Source organism: Nannospalax galili, unplaced genomic scaffold (assembly GCF_000622305.1).
Source record: "Nannospalax galili isolate Female #2095 unplaced genomic scaffold, S.galili_v1.0 scaffold234, whole genome shotgun sequence".
NCBI classification, from domain to species: domain Eukaryota; kingdom Metazoa; phylum Chordata; class Mammalia; order Rodentia; family Spalacidae; genus Nannospalax; species Nannospalax galili.
Window position 1 is genome coordinate 1,670,895 of NW_008335054.1, and position 7,121 is coordinate 1,678,015.

Consider the following 7,121-nt stretch of genomic DNA (forward strand, 5'->3'; position numbering starts at 1 on the left):
CATAGGAGTTATTCTCTGTAAGGAGCCACAACAAGAATTTGCAAAACTTAGCTGAACATTGACTTTCAGGAGAAATATGTTACTAGGGTCTTAGATACCTCACATCACTGTGTGTTTATCAACCAAACAATACATCCCCTTGTTTTAAAGGCATCTTCCACAGTCTTCACACTGTTTCATTTCCACTGAGAGCACAGGCAAACAGCACTGTAACTCCAGCTTGACCAAAGCTTACCTAACACCAGTCCACTGGAGAAGGCGGGCATGGTTCTTACAACTCCCATCTGAGTTTCTCTGCACTTGAGATGCAAGCAGTTTTAACACTGAAATCATCCTTCCTCCCCTCCCAAAAGCAGAGAGTTGTGGAAAATGAGGTATTAAATATTTCATTAAAAGAACAATTTTTGACACTATGAAAGACCTGAAGCCTGGCCTTCTTTGACTCCTGTCAGCTGCACATCAGGTAACCCAAATTTTTGCAACTCTTACTTAAAGGTCACAAATAATTTCTTTAGCAAATAAGTAATTCTGCAAAGTAAAGTTGCTACATAATAAATCATTGAATATATCTGTTGTTGGTTATATAGTTCCAGTTGTGATAAATAACAAAATACCAGAAACTAAGATAGTATATAAAATAGGAAAAAAAAGAGATATTTTAGCAATTTTGAGTCTGAGATGTCTAAGTTAAGAAACTGGCAGCCTGGCCAAGTAGGTTTGGCTCACAGATGTCATCATCTCACTGTGTTCCCACACAGTGTAAGGATCGGTGAACTCTGGGACCCAATCAACTATCAGAGCTCCTACCTCCTGATACTGTCACAGCCATGATTAGTGTTCCATATCTGTATTTCTGGAAGATTCCCAAATTCAGAGCATTCTTCTCTGAGCCTCCCACCCCAATTCATGCACTTCTCACATGCAAAATGCATTCATTCCATCCAACAATTCCAGCATCCTTAATTAATTCCAGCATGAGCTTTAAATTTTAAACCCCAAATAGCTAAGTCAGTTATGAATAGACACAAAACTTGATTCATCCTGAGGGAAGTTGGCCTTCTGTGATGTTTGAATAAAACCAGGCTAGTTACCTACCTTAGTACTTAGAAATGGATAGAAAAGAAATCGCTCCCCCAACCCCAATGCAGCTTAACACATTCCACACAGTCTCTATTCTCCACTATGGCCAAAATTTTTAACTGCCAAGCTAGTATCTTTTCCATGGTGATGTCATCAGGAAGAGATGCATCTGTTATACACACCTGGATCAGAGATGAAAGGGAAAGACGGATCAAAAGAACTACCCGGAGTTTAACCAGCCAATACCAATCATTTGTATGAACCACTTGTCTCCTCTGAACACTAAAGTTGTGCCTCCTAATTCCAAGAGCTTCAATTCATTTTATCCTTGTCAGGGGCAGTTCTCTATTCAAGTGGTAGGAACATTACTTATTTGTAGAGATAAATTAATTCAGCCTCCTTTCCAGGGCCCAAGTGAGTATGCAGGTGTCACAGCGTAGTGGAGAGCACCCAAGTTCACAGTGAATCTGTTTCCCTCCAGTGCCCAAGCCGCTGAGGTGTGAGGATGATCAGGCCACAGAGAGCCATTTAGTGCTCTGCCAGACAGGACCACGTAGCTCTAGTAGAGAGGAGAAAGTGCATTACTTCTCAACATGTGTACATTCTGAGTTTTATTAATCCTATTTTATGGTTGAAGTAAGTTTCACCCAAAGGTATATGAAATCAAGCCCCAAATAAAGCTAGCCATGATGAACTGCACCATAGGAAAAACTCACAACACTCTGAGCACACGTCCCAATCTCTTACAAGTAAGAGCAAATTGTGCCCACTCGTTTAGCTTTCAGGAAAACAGGAAAATAAATTTTGCAATGATATTATCACTACTCTCCTCTTCCATACTGCCCCACAAAAGAAAACATACTGGGGGTGGTTAGGGTCCGAAACACAGACTGGGCAATATTAAAAAGTAGATTTTATAAGGTCAAAACTGTGGAGCTCTTTTCATAAACAGCAACATTATCACATAGAAAGCAAATCTAATTTGTTTGACTTTTTGATTTACAAAAATAAATTTTAAAAAAGCTTCCACCTGGATTTCCTACAAATAGATTTTATGCTAATTTTCAGAAATTGAGTACTATTTATTCATTATTTGGTATATTTGAACTATAACCCTGCTTAGAAAAAGATTGCTCTGATTTCTGTGTATCCTATGAGTTATGAGTGAATAGGAGGAAAAGCAGAACATGGGTACACATGCACTGCGCATGCAAGTTAACGGCCATGGGGCGGGGGTAGAGAGCACTTCAAGTTTACTTCTTTTTGATATTGAATAATATAATTTTAGTAATTTGATTTCAAAATTTACTAACGCTTTTCCCATGTCTGGTTTTGGTCCATGCCAACTGTATAACACATAATAAGCTACTCATGAGTATTCACACATTATAGCTTTTCATAAAGTAATTCAATAATAATAATAAAATATATACAGGAATAAATCCATCTTTCCTCTGAATGTTAATAAAATTTTAATCTTAATTTACTTCAAATAAACTGACCTAAAATAATGTTTCAGTAGCTTCAGAACCATGTTAGAAGAATATCACAATAAACCTGGCAACTTTAATCATAGAATAAGTAAGTTTCTCTCTGATATGTCCAATTAAAGGAAAACTATACTCAAACTTGTGGAAGAACTAAATGTCTGAGCTTTTAACTTATAAACAATTCCTGTATGAGTATAATTATCATAGTTCAAGTTTTAAGATATTCGTATAGAAACCCACAGTTATAGATTTCACTGAATTCATATCATTACATAATGTATGAGCCTAGAAGTTCAACTGCATGGAAGCCATGTGCTTTTGCGAAGATATAGCTACATAGTAAAATTCCCCTTTGCTTTGTTATTTCAAACACACAAAGAACACAAGGTAGAACAATGCAACAACTATGCCTTAGAATGTAAAGCTCCAGAGAAAATCAGACCCTTAACAAGATCGTTTCAACGTAAGTGAGGAATGCATCAAGTTCTACCAGGTTCAATGGAACAGCAGGCCACAGCTGTTTCATATAGGAAAACTTCTTATGAATGAGTCTTTTGTAAGACTTGGATGATGGCTGAAACTTCACTAGATAAAGAAACAAAATCAGTTGTCCTGGGGAAAGATTCAAGATGACATCAGCTAGGCACTCAGTTGGTTTAGCATCATAGCACATCATGATAAAGGCTCATCATGGTCACAGCTCTACATAATGAGGCCATGGGGAAAGCAGGTGCCATTACCACTGAAGAGGTCATTGGGCTACATTGCAGAACTGAAAATTTGTTCCTCCAGCAGAAGTTTTCATTTCAGGAAAATGTTACTAGCTTCTGAATAGAGAATCAATGCAAAGGTTGCCAGACTGGAATGTATAAGTGACTCATTTAAGTATGTTCATGAACAGTCACCAATCAATTGTGAGCAAATCTTTGGTGATATATAAAAGTAATCCACATATTTGAAAAATGCAGAAGCGCCTTATTTCCCAAGACTTGGAAGTGGTTGGAAAAAATTGAAGAGCTCAAAACAGTTCTAGATATCTGGCTTGAGTGACTTTTTATTAGACAAGAAAGAGAGCAAGGCGGCCCTCAGAAGGAACTGCACACTGGACAAGAAGGGACAGATATACTACAGAGTACCCATGAGGACCAGTCTTTCAGGCAGTTGGACATTATAGAGAGGAGGGGACCAACATGGCCAAGGATGGACGTGCTCTCTATATGATTCTGAAAAAGAACAAAAAAGAACAAACAAACAAACAAAAACCCAAGAAATTATATTCTCAGGAATGAGAGAGAAAAAAATTCTGGGAACAAACAAGTGATGGAAACTCCAAATAAAACCCAGAAAAACAAAATGCAAGATAGGTTAAATAAAGAAATTTCAAAATTCCAGCTGCAGATCTCCTTAGGGAAGCTATATTGCACTAAGGAAAGCTAGAAAGCGTAAAGTGCAACAATGAATCAGACCCGCAGTCCTCTGTGCAAAAGTCTACAGTTCTTACCACTCTAAGTTCATTTCGGAGATTTGGTCTAAAGTGACTCCTATGCTCTGAAGAAAGTGTCCATTCCAGATATTTCCTAACACCCAGAACTTAAACTGTCACAATAGGCATTACCATTTGCGACCTTTGCTTGGTACTTGGCAATGGCTCTTGAGACTCAAACTGGTTGGAAACTTTATGTACTGAAACTTTAAGCCAAGTGGCTAGTGTGGCCTGAATCTTCCCTGGAACCCTTCATTGTGTGTGCTCCAACAGTACAACCTAACAGAGACCCTTCTCCTATACCTTAGAGTAATGGGCACTGTGTCACTCTCCCTATATTTTTCACATCTGTGCATCAGGATCTAAGAGAGCCTTTGACTAAGTTCCAGAGGTCTACAACCATAGCAAGCAAGAGACCACATATGGACCAACACCTGCACATTACTGGTGGACTCTAGAGTAGGTTGCCCAGTCAGTTCACAGCCTTGGTTCTGTAGACGCTCAACAGAAATCCCAAATGTCACTGAAGACTGTCTCTGGGGACCAGGAAAAAGACCCATCTACGTTCATTGGATCCAGAAATCAACTTCATAAAACTGGGTGAAATGAGCATCACCAGATGTTTGATACTGAATGACAATAAGATAAGAAACAAAATGTGAACCCTTCAAAGGAAAACTGTAATTCTCTAGAAACATCCTAATTTGAAGAAAATCAATTATATAACAGTAACTTAAAATATTTTTAACACTTAACCTTAATTAAGTCAGAGTTTTGCAAGAGAATTCATATGAACCGTACAAGTTGAAAGGAGGACAGTGCATGGAATGAATTAGAAAATTCACTATGGAGATAAAAATCATGAAAATAAACAGAACTGTGGGAAATAACAAAGAGAGCTTCCATAGATTATTAGATAGAATAAATAACAAAGAGAGCTTCCATAGATTATTAGACAGAGGAAACAATTTCAGCACTTAAAGATCAGTTTAAAGAATTAACATATTAACAGACACAATAAAACATGACAGAAAATGAGAGACAGAGAGATAGAGAAGTTAAAAAGAAGAATGACAACTTGTGCAACTCAAAGAGAAATTGTAAGAACTTGAAAAAGTGAGAGACAAGGGAATAAAAAACATATTTCTGTAAATATAGGCTTAAAAGTTCCCCAAACTGCAAATAGACATGAATATACAGATAAACAAGATAGAAACTCAGCTAGTAAACCCAAACAGACCAAGTATAGTGGAGCTAAATTGTTAATAATAATAATAATAATAAGAAGAAGAAGAAGAAGAAGAAGAAGAAGAAGAAGAAGAAGAAGTAGTAGTAATAGTAGTGAATCCTGAAAACCGTAGGAGGAAACCATCAAGTCACACATAAACAATGACCCATCAGACTTATACTAAATCATTCACCATAAAATTATAAGCCAAAAGAAAATAGGAAAGCCTTGAAAGCAAATCAACAACTAGTAAATAACCCAAAACTTTCCAACTAAGAATTCTTTTCCCTGCAAAATCTTCCTTCCAAACAGTAGGATAAATTAAATAATTCCCAGATAAGCAGACACTAATGGACTTCTCCTGTCCAAGATTTACCTAAGTGAACCCAATATTAGAAAGCTGCTTTAGAGAAACAGAGATTTATTAGATTGGCTTACACATAAGGAAGCTGATTAATCCAACAATGGCCAGATGCCTTGCTGGAGAGGAAGAAAGCCTGGTAGCTACCCAGTCCAATAAGCTAAAAACCTCAGGTGCCCAATTCTACACTGAAGGCCTAGAGGATCATGGCAGAGGCAGGGTGGGGGAGGGTCTCTGTTGTTGAATCTACATGGAGGTTCAAAGAGCCTAGCGCCCAACGTCCATAGTCCCTAGCAGCGGTGAAGGCGCACTCACACTCCTTTCCTGACCAACGGCATGTATTGCCCATCTTTGACTCTCTTATTCCAAGTTTTCACCGTAAATATGGCTGAAGCAGCCTGCAATAACCATGATTGAGCTTGAATGCTACGCTGACAAGAAATTCATCTCACCACATTAATTAATTCCTCTTGAAATCAGCTGCATCCATTTTTTTCAGGACCTGGGCAAAATACAGACAAAATCTTTGCAAGAATGTGAAATAAATGACTAGTATTCCACTTCCTAAATACAGATTTTACTCCCACCTGAAACCTCAGGAAACTGGCCTTCACTGTCCACATTTCTATCAACATTCTCATCTTCAAAAGTCCCACTAGACTCATTCATTAACTTCAGTTTACAGCATTCTACTGTGTCTCTAACCTGAATCTCCAAACTTTTCCAAATTCCTCCCATAAACCAGTTTAAGGTCCTAAAATCTGACCCACATGTTTAGATGTAGTTGAAACAACAATTCTCAATTTTCTTTGTGATTTAATTTTCTATTACTATTACCATCATACCTGATGGGGGTTCAAGTACAAGGGGAAAGATTCATTTTGACGGTATGTAGTAATTTCCTCCAAGTTAGACCATTCCATCTTGGAGGGGAGCTCCAAGATGTTCTAAAGAGAAGTGAAACATTCTATCCTATAAAAAATTCATTAAGATGAAGAGGTAAACCACCACAAAGCCTCAGAAAGTCCCCGAAACTGACCAGATTCACTACGTACTTCCTCCCCCAAGCATATATGTGAGGATTAAAGACCATTGAGAGACAGTCTCAGACAAGCCGAGCTTCCTAACAGATGCTCCGACCAGAAAGGCAGAGACCAGGTGAACTGCCTTAGGAGATACTCTCCAACCTGCTGAGCTACCTGCAAGTTGTGCAGCGCACTCAAGGTTTGCAGGTTTTATGATCTATCACCCATGCTTGGGTGGGATTTGGTAATGCAACTGCCTTTGAGTCATTTCTGGTTTTTTAAGTAACCCCTCATAGTCCTGTAAGTAATCCCAACAAAACTCATTGGTTCACCCAACTTAGATACTGATAGTGTCCTTTCTTTGGCCTGTCATCTGTTCCCTATGTGGAATGAGTAGAAGTTTGTTCCCATCTCCCCCAGAATAGTGTCACACCACAGAATACATGGGAAACAC